This window comes from Strix uralensis, chromosome 1 (genome assembly GCF_047716275.1).
Source record: "Strix uralensis isolate ZFMK-TIS-50842 chromosome 1, bStrUra1, whole genome shotgun sequence".
Lineage (NCBI taxonomy): Eukaryota > Metazoa > Chordata > Aves > Strigiformes > Strigidae > Strix > Strix uralensis.
Window position 1 is genome coordinate 2072820 of NC_133972.1, and position 19516 is coordinate 2092335.

At 50.2% G+C, this 19516-nt stretch overlaps 1 protein-coding gene across 4 annotated transcripts in view; it reads right to left on the reverse strand.

Moving 5' to 3' along the window:
- GJC2 (gap junction protein gamma 2) overlaps positions 1–19516 on the reverse strand; it is a 38765-nt gene that overhangs the window by 7350 nt on the left and 11899 nt on the right. Inside the window, exon 1 of one of the 4 annotated variants that reach the window (XM_074865623.1) lies at positions 2801–2861. The exons of the other annotated variants lie outside the window; for them this stretch is intronic. The gene's annotated coding sequence lies outside the window, so the exon portion shown is untranslated. Of the gene's footprint in view, positions 1–2800; positions 2862–19516 lie in introns of those variants that run through there. 4 annotated transcript variants of the gene reach the window in all.

Here is a 19516-nt window from a genome sequence, read left to right on the forward strand (position 1 = left end):
AGTCCAGAGTAGCACATGGCAGCAGTGAGTTATGGCTCAGCAATAGCTGCCCCAGCACAGGCTACTCCCCTGTGATCCTCCACAGTCAAGCAGAGGGGGAGAAAGGAGCTGTTGTTCATACGCTGAAAGAGTAGCTGAAAGAGTAGCTGGACATCAAGCCTGCCCCTCTGTGCTGGGTCAGCATGGCTGAGTGGAGGGAGAATGCCATGAGACATAAGCCTAGTCCTAACCTGGCTTTGCACCACTTTTATATGGAGACACAGAATTAGGTCCTAGGGTTTCCATGGCATAAGCCAGGCTTTAAGCCCATCACCCATGCCAGGCGCAGGATGGGAGCAGCCAGCAGCCACAGCCCCATGCAGGAGCAAGAAGGGAAACGTGCCTTGCTCCGTTCTCCATGTCGAGCCTTTCTGGAATGCGATTTTGCTCATGCTGCCTCTTAGGACAGGAGCCAAACAGCACTGGTTTGCTCAGCCCTTGTCTTCACGCTGCCCTGGGAGGTAGCAGCGTGCTCCGAGGCTCAAGATGCAGTGAAATTCTTCCGCTGTTGAGGGCTCTCGAGAGCAAACAGATGGAATTTTCTAACCCTGCTATTTCCAGATCAAACAAATCCTCTGCGAACCCAAACCCTCAAGTCTTCACACACCAGACCAAGACTGTGGGAGCACTCTGCAGATGGTGTTATTCTTGTCCTGTAGCTGGAGAAACTGAGGCAGAAAGCAGAGAAACAGCTCACTCCAGGCTGGGTAATAAGACAGAAGAAGAGGTGGGGAAGTCCTCCTCTCTGCCCTCAACTGGGTGAAGAACCCAGCCCTCAAAGCTGCTGGGGCCAGAATCCCCATCTCCTGCTCCAAAAGGGATGCCTTGGACCCAGTGGTCACTACAGAAATGCTGCTGCAGATAGGACAATTCAGCCACTGCAGAACAATGTGGAAAACAATCCCCACAGAGCTACTCTTTATTTATTGAGAAATTTGGGTTTATGCAGGTGCGAGATCAGAAATTCCTTTTGCCTCTTTACACTCAGTGGTTACACTTTAAAGTGTCTTTAACCCTTCCCCTGATTTGTGTCCCCATTCAGATATGGGCAAAATGGTGTGTTAGAAGATTTGCAGGATTAATCTGGGCACTCAGCCAGGCTCCAGCTGATGGGGGGCTGGGAAGGGAAGACCCCGCTGGGTGCAGCACTGTGGGACATGGGGCATCCATTTCTGGAGCACATGGGTCTGACCGAGGCAGGGCTGGGGCTTGGATCACATCAGCCCCGGCTTGGCTGGCCCCATGCGGGTGTCCAGCCATGACCAGATTCGCTGCAAGCCTCAACTTGTTCTAAAACACAGATTTCAAACTGTGGAGCAGTTCATTTATAATTTCAGTGCTCACCTAAAGGGTTTATGAGCTCTACACCGAGGATAATTTACCATTTTGCAAGTGTTACTCAAGGACACATTTCCCAAAGCTCAGACTTGCCTCCCAACATCCATTTGCTGGGGCAGGGAGCATCTGACCAAGGTAATGATGGGTTTTGGAGTAAATATTCAAGTTTTGATCTAATATTAATCAGGGTTATTAGCAAAGCACCCACCGTCTCCTCTGGAGACATATTTTAGAAGGGAGCACCTGATAGCATTGGTTCAAAACACTCACAAACCTGGGTCAAGGAAAAGGAAAGAAATTGCAAAATAACAGAAGTGGTGGGGGTTGTTGCTTTGTGAAAACCACCTCTGGTCACCAGCCACCAGCCTGAGCTATTGGTCCTGCCATCAACACTGCGGCTCAGCCCTCCGTGCACATCTGGATCTTCAGGAACAACTGTGGGAAACAGCCTTGAGCTGTTTCTGCACCCCTGGGACCCCGCTGTTGCCCCTGTCTATGATCACACCTTGACATCACACTCCCGTGCGTCCACCCACTCTCCTGGCACTGTATTTGAAAGCAGGAGCTGAAGGAAATGAGTTTAAAAACCCTCCTACGATCAGTTCAGTTAAACTTCCAGTGCTTTTTGCGACTCACTGACTAGAAAGACTATACTAAGAGATTTCAATGCTTCTAATTGCTTGGAGGGGGTTAGTACACCATTATATTTTGGAATTGATTATAAGGCAAGTAAGCTTCCAAGGAAGGATTTGTTTACATCGCTTTTGCTGATGAATAGGACGGTACTAGGAAAAGACTGTGTCTCACAGAAAGTGGATTTTTGAAAAGCACAGAAAGTGGCTTTTTGCATCTTCTGTGTGCTTCAGACCTAATTCCTCCATGCAGTGGGAAAGTTACACAGTCCTGCTCCATGGGGAAAAAAAGTCGGTGTGGATCTGCATCAGGCAGATGGATTAGATTAGGTGGTTCATGTAGCTAAATTACCTGCCAGAGAGATCCCATGAGAGGAGCCACCCTCCCTCTGGCTTTGAAATCCATTCAGTCATCTACCTTCACGTGTCACCTCCAGACTAGCTGACACGCAGTGTATGAAATGCACACAGGGTACAAGTTTCACTTCAAAACAGCTACAAAGGAGGAGTTGGACCAGCAGCAGTAGTGAAAATTGTGTGTAGCCAGGTACAGGAACGAGCTGTTGGCTCCACATTCTCATCACAGTTACTTCCTGAAACCCGCGATCACAAGCACAACTGTTGGAACTGGGAAAGCTGTAAAACCTGAGTCTAAAATAAGCAGAAGAAGGAAAAAAATGAATAATAATTAAAAAAAAAAATCTGTGCTAGCTGGATGTCTTTCCTTTCTGCATGGTTCCTACACCGTTGTTTAAGCTGCAGGGAAAACAATGGGGAAAAAATCTACTTACAGAGACATGGTGCTTCTCGCGGCGGCTTTCCCTCCTCCGCTGACATTCCTGTGCCTCCAGCCCTCCGCCTTTCCCTAGATAAACCCCCGCCGCCTCGGTCCAGCCATGCCCCAGCGGTTGGAAGCCGGAGCTCAAGGAAGTATTTAACGGGATGTCAGACCCCGCCTCTGCCGTGGCCGGGCACCCACCGCCGGGAGGTCCCACCGCTGCCCCTGGCCCCTCTTCCCCTCACCGAGCCTTGGCAGAAGGAGAGAAGGTGCTGTATATATATATATATATATACAGGGAAAGAAAGGGGCATCAGTTTTAAATCCAAACAAGCTGCCGGGTCTGGTTTTAGGAACGCCGCCTGGAATTTTGCTGCTGAGCTCTTGAGCCAGTTGGAAGTAAATTAATAGCATCAGTTAGTGGCACTGGTGACGGATTTGTAACACAGAGAGCATGACTAATAGGGAACATGTGGAAAACACATTTTGGCAAAACCTCCTTGGTTGCTGGGGGAAAAAAAAAATAGTAAAAAAAGGAGGCAAGGCTCACTAGTGAGAAGAACCGCTCTGAAGCTCCTGCTTTGCTGCACCCCCAGGCAAGGCTTTCTCTGAAAGAAGTGGTGCACCGCTCTCCAGGCTGGGGCATGGGAGCAGAGAGCAGATGAAGGACGGGGAAGGTGTTTTGAGCACACACAGAGACTTTTTGGCTTCTTTGCAGAGGGAAGAAGCAACAAGAAGTATGGGAATGTACATGAAGCCTAAGGTAAGTGGAGATGAAATTCTCCATCTACATAGTCCAAGGATCCCCTTCTCATCCCTGCTCCGCTCCTGGGGAGCCCTGTCATTGTCACTCCAGTGGGACCAGGGCTCCAGGTAGACGCTGAGATGGAAAAGGAGAGTTAAGGCAGAAAGTGTCCCCAAGGGCCAGTGAGGAGGAGAATGGAAGAAGCGACAGCAGCAGCAAAGAAGTCACAAAAAGGATCAGGCCCAGTCTTTGAGGGGAGAAAGCAGAGGAAGATGTACATTTTGATCAAGGGGGATGTTTGAAACAATATGGTTTATCGGGAACTTTCATCTGTGGTCCTGACAAAGCAGGATATTCCTTCTGCTGTCAGACCTCTGGTTTCCCAAAGAGCCTGAAGGGACACGGAGGGGCAATTCCTGCTTGCTGGAGCATCTCGCACCAATGCTCTTGCAAGCAGCAGCATCTCCTGCACCGCTCCATGCTGGCCAACGCTTCGACCTGACTGCTGAAAGTTGCTGTGCGAGAGCCCAGGAGCACGTGAGCCTCTGCTGACGCCAGAGCTTGGATGTGTGGCACAACCCCATTACATCTAACGGGGTCTCCAGGGGTGCTAGCATTTCTGGACGTATTGCAGTAATTTTTCTGAAGGTTTTAAGTTATAAACTGCTCATACACAATGATAAGTGAATGCTCTGTTCGGAAGTAGCCATCTATGATAGGCAAGTGGAAAAGCCCTATCAGCTGAGTTAGGCGTAAGGATGAACACACCCTTGGGGGAATATGCCACACTAGGGAAACCAGGTTTTGGGAGGCATTTTGGGGGAATAAGCCTCTAAAGAAGCTAAATTATCACAACCCTGGCTGCATGCTTCAACTTAAGCACATAGCACACCAACAAAGCTTGCCCTCTCAAAGGACATGGGGAGATAGGGAGCTTGTTTCAGAGGAGAGCACCAGGGCTGGAGATCTCCTCCAGCAACACTCCAACCTCCCTGGAGATCTCCCATCAGGACCCGTCTGAGGAGGAGAAAATGTGCATTTAGCCACGGCCACATTCCCCATGCATGTTCCTGGTGTTAGGTTTGGCCTCCAGCACGCTGGGGCACTGACCTCCTTGCCTGCATGGTCCTGCAAGTCTGAGGACACCTTGGGTCACCTTGTGGTCACCTCTGCAGGGGCCACCACGTGGTCCTTGGGTGTGTCACCCCTCAGGCGGGGACCCCACAGCACATGTCACACCATCTACTTCTGAAAGACAAGTCCTCTGAGATCCATCAGACCTGAGGGATGGCCACCAAGATCTCATTCCCATCAAAGAACTGGTGAAACTTCCACCCACTCCAGCCGGTGCAGGATGGAGCTGCGGAGAAGTATTATTAGTTATTTAAAAATAACTGGCTGAGAACAGCTTCCAGGCTCTGCAGGGCTGTGGGCAGCAATGGAGATAAAAGGCAGCTCAGCATGGTCCCTGTCCCATGAGTCATGCAGCCTTTCCAGGCCCTTTGCTTTCTAACCATGTGGGTTATTTATACACACAGCAATCTCATCTGGTGGAAGTTTTTTTGGGGCATCCATGCTTCAGGCGAGCCAAGAAACATCTGCTTCTGTTCCAGCCTCCTGCCCAGCAGATCCAGCCATCACACTGGAAGGAATCGAGTGGTTCTCATCACCAAACCATCACCCACAGGCCAAACCATTGCCCAGGAAGGAAGGAAGGGAAGGAAGCAGAGGGCTGGAGGCAGAGCCAGACCCATGCATTTTCTCCTGCATGCTTTAGCTGGGTTTTCACCATCCAAACAGGTTGTGTGAAAGCCAAAACCTTTACTATATGGGTAATAACAGAGGACGGCAGGGGTATGTACACAGTTATAAACAGTTAGTGTTTTATTCTTCCCAAGGAGACAGTGGAGAGCAAACAGAGCTTTTCTAGCCACGAGTGAATGTACAGGCTAAAACAGTAATAGGCACCTTTTGACTCCCTTCCCATCCCTAATGATAATGAGACCTGGTATAATGTCTCCCTGCTCTGTCAGTGATAAGCAGCAACCATAATTATCCACTCTGGCCACAAATCTAGGAAGCCCTGTACTGTATCGCACTGAGAGTTCATTTTCTTCTCTAATTTTCACCTTTTGAATTTTCATCAGATCTGCTTTAAAACTAAATGAAATGAAGAAATGCATCTTTGTTCAAATGATAAGCCCACTTCTTCAAACAAGACCCAGGAAGCAACATCACTGTGTTGAGACAAATGTCACAAAATTCAAATAAATTAAGAGTATCAATTTTTTACCTTACTTGTTGGATTTGGGCTTAGGAGACTACAGAATTTCATGTCTAAGAAGCAAAAGTGTTTGAGTATCACAAATGAGGACAAAGACTGAAGCAGCAGTTTTAATTCCTATCCTTTCTTCTTTGACTAATTTCACTAACCTTTTTTCTCTGACCTTTGGATGTGGGATGCGGGACACATCTTCTGCCTTGGTGGCTGTGGGTGCGATCTGCTCTGAAAGAGGTTTTTGATGGAAAGGGTGGCAAAGGCACTGCCTGAAAGGAAATACTTGACTTGGAAAATATTCTCCCCGCTTTTGCATAGTCTTAAAGTCCACTGCAGAACTGCTGAATTTTGTTATTATTCTTATTAGTCAGTAATTCGGTGGCAGTTAGAGAGAAAAAAGGATCTGGGGGATTACAGCCAGTGAACGATAGAATCACAGAAAGGCACGCTGAGGTCTTATCTTTGCAAGCGAAGGTGGCACTTTAAAACATTGCAGCTACACAGAAAAAGAGGCAGTTTTTCATTTCATTAGTGTCTCTAGTGTGACTGGACTGCTACTTGCAGCCCCATGCCTTTTAGCGGAGCACCACAGTTCTGGGAAGGGCTTTAAATGGAGACTTTTTTCCCCAGATGTAAAGATGTGCTTCAGGGAGTGACAACCTCCTTTCTCAATGCGGCCTCCTTTCCTCCAATCCGCCTTGTCCTGATGTTGTCCTTGCTGTTTTCAGAGCTGCTGGTCTCTGAGCACACAGGTGTGGGGAGGTTGATGGGTTTGGAAGAGGACTTGGGCTCATTTTTGACAAGTTCGGTTCAAGTCAGCATTGCAACTTTGACATTTCTAATGGCTCATCCCCTGGTTGATAGGACCAGGTAAACCAAGTACTTCAGAGAGGTCCAAGAGTGCATCTCACTGGGGCATCTTCAAGGCTGCCTTCCATTTCCTGATGGGAATGAGGCCACCAGCACCCACTGGAGCTCCTTCTTCATAGCTGGATTCTCCAGAGCCTTCAGCAACATAAGGACCCAAGTTGTGTCCTGCTGGCTGGGCTGGGGACTTCTGCTGGGACACAGAGCCATGTCTCTTGTGTTAAGGTGCTTTGGGACAGGACAGCCCCTTCCAGCAAGGGCAGAAGCAACATCCTGGGATAGGACTTGGGTTTATGGGTGGAAGGGCCGCACCTTGGGACAGTTCCTGTTCTCAGCTACAGAAACAGCCCGTTTGCTCATGAAACAGTAACTGAACCAACAACCCTGTTTGTGGCTGATGCTATCAGAGTCAACTGTGGATATCCCAGGGGCCTGTTCAGGAACTGCAAAGAAGAGACAGGAGGGAGCAGGTTGGAATGGCTGCAGTGCCGCTCAACTCAACCACTCCGGGCCAAGGGCCTCCAGGCTCCCTTTCAGTCCCACCACGCTCCACAGCTTAACGCAGAAAGAGATCTCAGTTGTGCAAACTTCCCTGCTTCACCCAGAGCTTTGGGCATCCTCCAAGATCTAGGACTAATCAGGGCTCACATCGTAAGAACTCAGCCAAAACCTTAACTCTCTTTAAAAAAAAAATTTACAGGCGGCAGAAAAGGCTGTGTCAGTGTCTGTTGCTAAAATCTGCTTCACTGCAAACCTCTGTGCGGACTTTTCAGGACAGTGGTGATGACAACTCCAGCACAAATGCGTCATTTGAATGACAGAGAGACAAGGTCTCTACCTATTCATCATTAGGTTGATTCTTTTTTCTGCATCCAGCTTTGCTTGTTGGATGAACTCAAGAAGATTTTGATCTGGATCAGGACGTTGTGGTTGGTCTCTGGCTCTTGCAAGGACCAAATGGAGAAAATCTCGTCTCACACATTTTTCTAAAGCTCGTGGGGGATTGTGGCTGCTTAGTGTAAGGATGCTTGAAAACGAGGTGAAGGCTGATTTCTTTCATGCACTTTGAAATATAAACTCTGGCTCTGAATTGCCGTGACATTTGGACCACGGTTGTGCCTCAGCTAGCCCAGAAGATAAGTCAGAAAACAGAGTTTCTGTTAAGTTTGCATTAGTTTGTGATTGGATCAAAAAAACAAGGCCAGTAGCAGAATGAATAATATTTCTGCTGAAAAACAGTGAAATGTTTTCTTTGGATATCACTGACTGAAAGGTAAAAGCACTTCACTTTGAAAATGACAAAAAACCCCCAACCCTGATATGGTTAAATAACCGTAAGATTTAAATTTCAAAGTACAAAAGCCCATAGGAAGCATTTAAACCTGGGCTGGAGAGTAGAAGTGATTTATTCCAGCCCTTCCCAGCTGAAAATCTCACTGTGATGGACACATTCTGGAGATAAATTTCAGTGTTGACAAAACCACATATTTTTTTCTGATGGGAACCTTTCTGCTGAAGTTTTCAAGGCTGGCAAGATAACACGGGCTGACATACTGAAAGGTGGCAAGAAAGGCCTCGTGGAGAGCCCCGGGGACGTGGCTCAGCAAAGCCCTTTTATAGCATTTTTTCCCTGCGTCTGTTCCTGCTCCAAAGAAAGCATCTGCCTCAATAGTCAGAGGTCAGATTGAGCAATTATTCCCTTCTCTATTTGTTTCCCTTTCCTGAAGTAGCTGGAGAAGCAATGGGAATATAAAGGCCATCTCCAGCCACACCTGCTGGGGTCATACCTGGCGTTAGTGCTACCCGTGTCTCTCCTGCAGACCCATCGCAGGTCCCCGAGCTCTCATAACAGGAAGCAATAAACTTTCCAGCCGGTGTTGCCAGCCCTGGCTGGCCTGCAGCACAACCCTGTGAAGCCAAGCCAGGCTTGACTTGCTGTAGACCTTCCTGAACTTGTACAAAAGAGTGAAAAAAAAAAAAATCAATAAAAATCAGAGGAAATCCATCCTCTGGCGAAAACGATCGTGCAAAAGTTCATAGCACATTGCCTCCCCCTGCCACTGCCCCCGCAGCTGCTCCTCCATCGGCAGTTCACCGGGCAGCGGCGCGTTAACACGGACGGGGCAGAGGAAGGAGGTCAGGGTGCATGGGAAAGATTAGAGAACGCTGGAAAAAAAAGTCAAACAGCCACATTTTTGGCTGCTCCAGAAAGGTGTGAGGGTTTTTTTTTTTTCCCTTTTTCCCTAACACCTGTGGATGGGCAGAGATGATGTATCAGGAGGAAGCTTGGAAGAACCCCAGGAAAAGAAGACAGGAGTGAGGGGAGCGGGAACAGAGGTTGGAAGCTCGGCCATGGCTTCTGGGCTCCATTCAAGAGCTGGGTGATGCCCCTGACTCAGGCCAAGCAGCCAAGAGGAACGTTTTCCCCTCCTTTTCAGCTGTGTGAAAACCATATTCACAGTGTCAGTGTGGGGAGAGGCCAGGGATGGGAGCAGCCAGCATAAGGACAAACATCTTAGACACAGCTTGAGGGTAAAGACAGCAAAACCAAAGTGAAGGTGGAGCGGTTGTGTCCCCTGGGGATCACACAAGCAAAGCAGGACATGCTCAACACCTCCCCCGGCTTTCCTCACCAAACCCTTCTTGCAAATACCTGCGAATCCACACAGATTTTTGTTTTCTTGTGGAAGATGCTTTGCAGCTGCACAGAGAGGCTGCTGACTGAGAGTCTGACTCTATGGTTTTTTTGCAGCAGTTCCAATGAGAAAAATGATGGTGTCATCTCTGTCATCACACGCCTTATCTGTCAGACATAGGGACAGCCACCACAACACCCGGGACAACCAGTACACGCCTGGCCAAGATGGTGATTTTCAACCAGCCCCACTACACATAGCAACCCTCAGGATGGGCTCTTCCACCAGGATTTAAAACAGGTTTGTATGGGTTGGAGCAACCCAGGGAGACCCTGCCACTGCCCTTGGCCCTGGCTGAAGGGCGCTTTTTCCCCTAGTAGAGGACAGTGTGACCCACCACAAACCACGGCTCCCTTTGCCAAAGACTCAGCTCTATAGGTTCAACCTTGATCCTGGGCTGACATCCACCTGCCCAAACCACAGTGCAATAGAGGAGGAGGCTCCGGATTGGGGATTTGGTGGATATTTCTTTCACCCCTCGGAGTGCAGGAGAAGCCCAGCATTAGAATTGCATCCAAAGTTATCTTCATTTCTTTACCACCCCAAAAATATCTGTAATTTGCCAACCAAAGTGCAGGTTAGAGGAACCGTGTCTCAACCCTAACAAGGACAGGAGCTTGCAGCGAGCAAGCGCCCCACAGCTGGATGCAGGAACGGACCCACAGGATCCGGCCCAGGTATCTGAATCAGGCCCATGCTCTGCCTGGTTCTCACGATGCTCCCAGCCTTGGCCAGACACTGTGACTGCTAAGTGACTGCCCTGTCCTACACTGTCCTTGGAGCAGAACTCACGCCTTACTGCTTTAAACAACCATGTGGTTAAAGACCATGGGTGGGTGATTTGGAAGAACTGCTATGCTTGTGAGCAGATTTAAGGTCCATTTGCATCTGTTCCGGGTGCTGAGTCCCACTCTGCGCTCTGCTCTACCAAGAACGTAATGCTGATCTCCTAAACCCATCACCCAGCGCCTCAGCAAGTGGCCTGCTTGCAGCAGCTGAGGTGAAGCTCAGGGAGCAGGACTTGTAAGATAAAACTTAAAATCTTATCTGAACCAGGACATCTAAGACACCAAATCTCTCTGAAGATCCCAATGCTAACTGCTGGAGCATCTATTCCCCACTCTTTTGGCTTTGGAGGAGCCTCTGACTTGCCAGGTCAGATAGAGCCATAACAGTGAGGTGACCCAGGTGTTGTGAAATGGTGAAAAGGGCTGGGCACGGCTGCCAAATCCTTCCCTCCACCATATAAACCCATCCCTGCTCCTCCCCAAATAAACTGTGCTGCACACCTGCCACCCCAAATGACCAAAATGTCCTCCTGAGCTCAGCCCTGGCTACCTGGACACCAGACTCCTCCTCACGGTAAAAAAATCCAACATTAACTGAACAAGGATACTGAGGACAAGAAAGCAAATGGCAAAGCAAAAATACCAGACACTTGGATGTGACGTTATGGCCCATTTTTCCATTATTAATAATATCTAAACATAGTTAAAAGGGAAGAGAGAGAGCCTCGAATGTGATAAATGAGGAAACAAACAGGTTGGACATGCTCTTGCCAACTGTTCTTAGATAACAGACAAAACAGAAAATAAAGAAAAAAAGGAAACGTTATTACTACAAGTGCTTTCCTATTCTTCTGGCTGGGTTCCCAGCATGACTGGAGCAGGTTTCTACTCTGCTCACACAGACTTATTGTTACACCAGTATCACCAGTAAATATTTAAATAACCACTTATGTAATTATACACAGAGATAATTATACAATCATGTTTAAATGCAGAGAAGAAGAAGATGAGAGAGAAATGCCCGAAGGAGTGCCCGGTGCCGGGCGAGCGGTACAGTACCTTCCCCGGGAGCCCTGGGGATGGGAGCATCCACGAAGGCTGGCCAGTCTGATCTGAAGGCGGACGCGGGGTGGGAAAGGGATGGGAGCCTTCCTGGACGTGTTTACATAGGTGGTCCCCCACCCGCTGACGCCAGAGAGGTCAGCTCATGCCTCACATCTGGACGCCACCGGGTCCCCCGTGCCAAGAAGGTAGACCGCTTGTCTTTTCGTTCCCCAAGCTTGCAGGACTGGACGGGTGTTGAATCAGTGTTCCTCCTTCCCCTCCAGAGGTGGATCGTGGCGTGGAGAAGGTGCCCTTAGGCTGGCATCCAGGTGGGAATGAAGCCAGTCCCCCCTGGCCCTGGGCCATGCTGATGCTCCGATCAAAGGCTGACTGAGATCTGCAGCGCTAGAGGTCCAAGCCCTTGGGTATCCAAGGGGGTGCTGGCAGCACCTTCTCCACCCACTCCACCACTGGGCACGAGCACAGCCCTGCCTGTCTGCTGTGCTGGACATCCAGCTATCCAAAACCTACACCAGCACCACCAAACCCTACACAAACACCACCAGACCTTACACCAGCACCACCAATACTAAACCCTACACAACTTCTAACAAACCCTACACCAGCATGACCAAGTCCCACACCACCACCACCAAACCCCACAGCACCCCCAGCCCACGATGTTCCTAGGTTGGGACCATGGGCCTGAGGGTTTGCCATAGTCTAATCATGCCCCACGTATGGGGCTAAGGGAGACACACCCCCAAACCTTGCTGCCTGCCCCTCCTACCAAAGGATGGAATGAGCTGGACCCTGCTACCCAGTTGCCTTCACCCCACGCAGTGCCAGGTGGGAAGGAGCCAGGAGAGCTGGGCTGCAGCCAGATGCTCTCAGAGGACCATCATGGGATGATGGCACCTTCCTTGCTGCAGCATTGCCCTCCCGGACACAGGACCCACTGCGTGACCCCCACCGTAGGAGAGCAGAATCTCTTATGGCCTCAATCCTTAATGAACACATAGGGATGTGCAGGTCGTTGGTCCTGAGGTGGACAGTCACACTCGCTGTCCCTCGGGAATCCAGCAGACGGTTGTGCTTCAACGTGAGTGTGCATGCTGCTTTGAAACAGGTTGCTCCGGGGAGCAAGCAGCAATAAAAAGCCGGAGAGAAGAAAGGGTAATACCAAATCCAGCTGTGAAAACAAAGATTAAAACCCTCTGAGACTACAACCTCCCTTGGCCAACATGCGGGAAACAACACGCCAACATTAATTCCTCTCCCCATGACCATCCCACAGATATTGTTTCATGAATGAGCATGTTGAGTCGGAAGGGGAAGGGGCGGCGATGCAGGAGGAGGCGGCAGACAGCCCTTCCACGCCTTTTACACAGGGGAACCTCTGCAGTTCATGGAGGGGCAGGGCCGTGGGGCTGAGCCAACAACACTTCAGTGCTCAGAGCAGCTAGATGAGGTTTTTCTCTCTGCTTATACAACAGGCTGATCCTGAAGGATGAGATATTCCCAAGAGAGCACCAGGCAGATGGGTGCAGGTTTTGCTAGAGAAGTGAGCAGCGTGAGTGCATGCTACCCTGTTCACACCAAACCCTCCACCACATCCGCTGGGATGTGGTGGCAGGTGCCCCTGACATCACTGGGGCTTGCACAGAGGGGTCAAGCACCCCCACACCAGGTACCTGGGTGGTTCCCAAGCAGGGATGCATGAAGCTGCACTGTGAGGCTGAGGACGGGACACAGAGGATGCTACAGTCACAGTTTAATCCAGAATAATGCTAAAATCTCACCATGACATGCAGCAAGCCCTTTCCTAGTCTCCCAGTCCTGTGCTCACATTTCTTTTCCTCCATGCTCTCTGCCAGCCCAGAGCCAGTTCAGCCTCATCTGTTAATCTGAACATTGCTAAATTGAAAGAGGATGGACGATGCCACAGAAAGAGGGTGCAAAAGAAAAAAAAAACCCTGGTCCTCCTTCACTTGGCGATAAATAGCCCTTAGAAATGCCAAGTCAGGGTTCCTGACCTACTATTGGGACACGTCTAGGTTTGCTGCTGGCTAACTGAGGTCCATCCTCTGCTGCAGCTCTGATGGTGGTCACTGGCTGGGCACCCAGCCCACCACATTTCAATATTCCAGGAAACCCCCTGGAAATTTTCTGGAGTGAATAGCCGCCATCAGTGACCCGTCCGTTACCAGAAGCTGGGGAAAGAAGATGAAGATGTGGGAGGCTTTTCTTGAAAATTCACTCTTTCTACCTCTGGTTCTTTCCCTCCCTTCCTCTCCAAGGCATCCTCCCTTTAGCTTCCAGACAGAAATAAATAAGAAACCACAACACCATCTGTGTTTCTGAGAAAGATTAAGAAGCAACAACTTAAGGGACATGAACCAAAAACCCAAATTATGTTCTGCAGCATTGCTGTAAAATGGGTTGGTTTGCACACAGATGGACAAGGCAGAGCCCTGTGGGCTGTGTGTGTGCAGCCATGAGGAGCTGGAGCCAGAGAAGCAGAGATGAATACAGAGCCTGTGAGCTTCCTTACATCCTTTGAAAGCAGATCTTCACCCATCGTCATCTTTCTCCCTGGCTGCTTTTTGGGTCCCTACTGCCCTCAAAGCCTGGGAACCTTCATCTTCATCCTCTGGAGCCCACGTCAGTGCTGCTCGGCCAACTCTCTGCTGTCTCTAGGGTGACTCCAGGCAGAAATGAGCAGGGTGTCCCTGTTTCCACCTCTCCCAAAGGCAACAGCACAAGGGAGATATGTTTTTGCCTTCTCTCAAGTAGTAAATCCTGCAAACCATGAGCCCCGATCACTAGCACCAGACACAGCCCTGTGATGGAGGCTGGCCAAGACATGACGAGGGAAGGGGCTTGCCTGGTGGGACATAATATCCAAAGCAAGCCCTGGAGGTGCCACAGAGGGTCTCTCCAATGGCATTGCCAACCTGTTCCATGTAGACTTGACCCCAACCAACTACATCATTGCCTCCTGCTTAGATGTGTCTCTTCTGCCCACACCCTTGACAAAATGCCATTGTATTGCCCTGCCATGATCCCAGGCTCCCCTTTGCATCCATCACCACTGGTTTTATCTATGCTGCTGGCTCCAAAAATGAGCAGGCGTGCTCCTGGCACACCTAATGTCACATCTCACAGAATCACAGAATCATCTGGGTTGGAAAAGAGCTTGAAGCTCCTCCGGTCCAACCATGAACCTCACCCTGACCGTTCCCAACTCCACCAGATCCCTCAGCGCTGGGTCAACCCGACTCTTCAACCCCTCCAGGGATGGGGACTCCCCCCCTGCCCTGGGCAGCCCATTCCAACGCCCAACAACCCCTTCTGCAAAGAAATCCTTCCTAAGAGCCAGTCTGACCCTGCCCTGGCGCAGCTTGAGGCCATTCCCTCTTGGCCTGGCGCTGGTTCCTTGGCTCAAGAGACTCATCCCCCCTCTCTGCACCCTCCTTTCAGGGAGTTGTAGAGGGCCATGAGGTCTCCCCTCAGCCTCCTCTTCTCCAGACTAAACCCCCCCAGTTCCCTCAGCCGCTCCCCATCAGACCTGTGCTCCAGACCCTGCACCAGCTCCATTGCCCTTCTCTGGACACGCTCGAGTCATTCAATGGCCTTTTTGGAGTGAGGGGCCCAAAACTGAACCCACTCATCGAGGGGCGGCCTCACCGGTGCCGAGTACGGGGGTAAGATCCCTTCCCTGTCCCTGCTGGCCACGCTATTGCTGACACAAGCCAGGATACTGCTGGCCTTCTTGGCCACCTGGGCACACTGCTGGATCATGGCATCTCATCACCTTCAGGGCTGCAGATCCAGACCCCAGACAGCCCTTGCTCTGCTGCTGTCCATTCGAAGATCCTCACTCCATCCTCATTTCAAAAATTCAGCTGACCAAGTGGGTTTTCTCCTTTGGCTGGAGCCCTTCTTTTCTGCACTTGATTTAATTGTCCAGTTGTAAAAGCCAAGAATTTCCAAAACCTGGCAGAAAATTAAAGAATCAGTGCAGGAGCAAAACTACCCCTGCCTTGGAGAATGGCGCTTTTGTTTCCTGCCAGCCATCCTCTTTCAGGCACTGAGAGCAAAAACTTCAAGCCTTTCCAACCACTAAATCACCCCACTGGACGCGTAATGGGGGCAGCTGAACTACACCTAGTTCCACCTATTGAAATGATGGCAACAGTCTCCATCCCACAGGAACTGACCCCTTTACCATCACCGATGCTGGTGGAAGTGCTGATGACATATGAATGTTAGCGACCGTTATTAATTTCCAGTGGTGTTTACTGAAGTTGGAGCCAATGCAGAGTCAGGGGTGGAGGAGCGTAAGCTCAAGGGACTGGAGATGTGACGTGGGGGTACTCAATCCAACAGAGACACCAAGGGGAATTATGGCTTTGCTTAAGAGTTAGCCCTACCAGACTAAGCAAGGTGCCGGCTGCTTAGCCAGGATGTCAGCGTATCTATTCCAGTCATAGAATCATAAAATCATAGAATATGTCAAATTGGAAGGGACCTATAAGGACCATCGAGTCCAACTCACTTCAGTCATCACAGTGAAGTCCTGAATTCAAAAAACACATGATGTGGTTGGTGGGCTTCATAGGACCAAGAAATGGGGTCATCGCGGAGCAGCGCGCATGGCCTCCTCCTACAGCTCTCAGCAAAGTCTGCCCAGCAGAGAAGTCTACACACACACAGCCCATCACCTACCCCATCCTGGCCAGCCCTGAGGAGTCATCATCACTCCCCCACCAGCTCCAGTCCCCGCCCAGACGTCTGTCCTGCTCCCCCTTATGGAATTTTGTGTGCTTTTACCTGCGATTTGGGGAATGAGCAATTTCATCCTTTTTCATGCCTGTCCACACAACAGCCCCGTTAATGCCGTGGAAGAGAAGGGGGACAGGGGAACCTTCGGCCTCTCTGCTGTGCAATGGAAGGGGATGGGTGAAACGTGCATCCCTGGGCAGGTCTGTTTTTGAAAAGCAATTACTGGCAGGGAAGACGGCAAATCCTGCATTCCTCAGTGAAGGAATCCGGATGATGTCACCTCCTGCCCAGTGGCAGGAGCATTCCTGCCTGCTGCAGCTCCCTCTGGGCAGCCCCTGCCTTTGCTACAAATATTTGTTTTGGCTTGGTTTTTGGAAGCTTCCCATTACAAGGAATAACAGCAGGATGGACTCTCCTACTGTAAGGCTTGTCTCTGTACCAGCACATTAGCACGGGCCACAGGTTAATAGAGGTTTACACATGCCAGACAAAATTTTACTGCCAGTAGCAGAAGTCTTTTTTTTTTTTTTTTTTTTTTAAATCTGTGTGGTGCAGTGCAGACTGAGGGATGTCAGAAATCTCTTAAAATAGAAGGCTGCCTGCTTCATTCAGTTTCAACTGAATTCACTCAATTTTCTAGTCTGTGTACCAAGATTGGGGGCATGTAGCTGTGCCTCTAATCCCGTGGCTGTCTCTCCATCCGTTTCTGGTAGGATACATCTAGCAGGATACACCTAGTAGGAAATATCTAGTAGGATGCCTAAAGCGAGTCAAGATCTTTCCTAACCAACAGGCCTGGAATAAAGTACCCTTTTGCCTGGAAGGGGAGCTTCAGTAGATGTTTCTAGGAAGAGGGTTGCAGGGGTATGGAGCAACTGTGGGGTGGTGCAGAGGCAGGACAATGTGCAGCGTGCTGGCTTCTCCTCACAAGGAAAAGATCTCTTGTGGTATCCTCCAAGACTGTTTTTAAGGGACTTGGGTGGGATTTAGTTGCCTAAAATTGGGTGTTCAACCCTTCTTGGAGCTGATCTCAACATCTGCCTGACCTCCGAGGGCTGATCTGGGGCACAGCTCAGTTTCCAGCTCTTCTCTCTGCTCCTCTCAATTTCACTACATGCTCTCAGGAACCAGGAGACCAGAAGCACACCCTGTCCAAGATGTGGTATCCTCCTGCAACTCTTTTTTTCTAGTTTACATTTTTAACGACCCTTAAAAATATCCATCCCACACAAAGCTGCTGCTTGCACCCCAACTGTTCACCCACTTCTTCTTGGCACCTGTGATGCTGGAGGAGGAAAGGTGGACACAACCAGAGAGGTCAGGAACTGATCATAAAGTAGGTGTCTTATGGCAGATGGATAAATTCCTTCCTTATGCTCCAAGATGAACCATTGCTGGCACCTGAAGACGTTTCATACTCTCAGACCTCAACTGCAGGTCCTGCCCTTCAGTGGAAGATGTTAGAAGAGCAGGAGGGTGTTTTTTGTGAGATGCTTGTGAGGTTAGATTACTCCAAATCCCACTGACGTTGACGGGATCTTACTCAAGTCACTAATTTTATTAAAACATTAGTTGTGCCACTGAGATCTCAGCAAAGGCACAATGAAAGGAGCAATGGGAATAGCATTGAGCTGCATTTTTAACACCAGCATAAGGTATCACACCATATCTGTGGAGATGAGCTGGTTTGGGTTATAAAAAAAGCACATTTAAGCAATCACTTTTGGAGGTTTCCCAAGCTGGTATCACAGAATCATCCCGGTTGGAAAAGAGCTTGAAGCTCCTCCAGTCCAACCATGAACCTCACCCTGACCGTTCCCAACTCCACCAGATCCCTCAGCGCTGGGTCAACCCGACTCTTCAACCCCTCCAGGGATGGGGACTCCCCCCCTGCCCTGGGCAGCTCATTCCAACGCCCAACAACCCCTTCTGCAAAGAAATCCTTCCTAAGAGCCAGTCTGACCCTGCCCTGGCGCAGTACGGGGGTAAGATCCCTTCCCTGTCCCTGCTGGCCACGCTATTGCTGATACAAGCCAGGATACCATTGGCCTTCTTGGCCACCTGGGCACACTGCTGGCTCATGTTCAGCCAGCTGTCAATCAACCCCCCCAGGTCCCTCTCTGACTGGCAGCTCTCCAGCCACTCCTCCCCAAGCCTGTAGCGCTGCTGGGGGTTGTTGTGGCCCAAGTGCAGCACCTGGCATTTGGCCTTATTGAAGCTCATACAGTTGGCCTCAGCCCATCGCTCCAGCCTGTCCAGGTCTCTTGCATCTGCTGATCATCTTTTTCTGCCAGGCCAGGGAGGCTGTGAGCATGAATGGGAGCCCCAGGCATCATGGTTCTGGCGCTCTCGGTGCCAGATATGGCCTTCACTGGCATAATGGCTAAATCTGGATGGACCCCATCACACTGCTGGGCAAAATTGTCTCTCCTTCCCCATGGAGCCTTCAGGCTGCAGCAACCTCTCTGAACCGGGCAAGAGCCAGTCATTTTGCACAGCTTCTGGGCAGCCCGAGCCCTAAATCAATCCCACTTCAATTAGCGCAGGACTTTCATCAGCGCTCTGTTGTTTTTAAGCTCCAGCGATAAGAGGTTTCAGTGAATATTTCAAACTCTACATAAACTACTGCCAACATAAACACTGTAAAAACACTCCCTATAAATCATGCTGCAGAGTTCACCCTTACTAGAACTATTAAAATTTTCTGGAATGGCTGAAAAAGCGCTGTGGGCTTCCAGGAGGCTCTGCAGCCACGAGATCTGGGAGAAAGGCAGCTATGCAGTGCAAAAGCTTGCAAGAAAGCAGCTGCTTGGAGCAGAGCTTCCTCCTCATCCTCCCACCTCAGGATCTCTGGGCGAGCTCTGCTCATGGAGGACTAAATAAATGAGCTCCACGCCCACATGCGTTCTGGCCAGGGTGCAAAACCTTGCATGTGTTTGCTGTTAGACACAGTATTTCCTGAAGAAAGCTGCCTGCTTTTCCCTGCTGCTCTTCTGGCCTGGCTGCATCCATCTCCTATTTTCCAGGGCGTCCCTCTCTGCTAGAACAGGTAGGAGTGAGGTTATCTTGCAAACCAGCTTCAGAAGTGCCCCATGGACCCCCACAGCTCATGCTGACCTTGAGGACTGAAGCAGGAGATCAAAACCTCCTGCATTTGCCACTCTGATCTCCAGGCAGAAACAGCCTCAGTCAAACCCTACAGCAACCCAAAGAGCCAAGAAGGGCGAAGTCTGGAACATCCCCCATGCAGGGATGAGCCCAAGATCTGGTCTCTTTGCCATGGATCCCATCTGCTGAAAGACCAGCAGTGCTGTAGCACCGCTGGCATCAGCCCCAGGGCTGTCTCCCAGGCTGGGACCAAAGGAGAAGACACAGCCATTCTCCCCCTCTCCCAAAATCATGGTGGCACGCAGTCAGTCTCACCACCCCAGGGGCATCCAGGAAAGCCTTGCTCTTCTGCTGGGGCTCCTCATCTCTCCATTCACACGGGGATGCTAGGCAGGTCTCCATGGCCCGGCTGGGG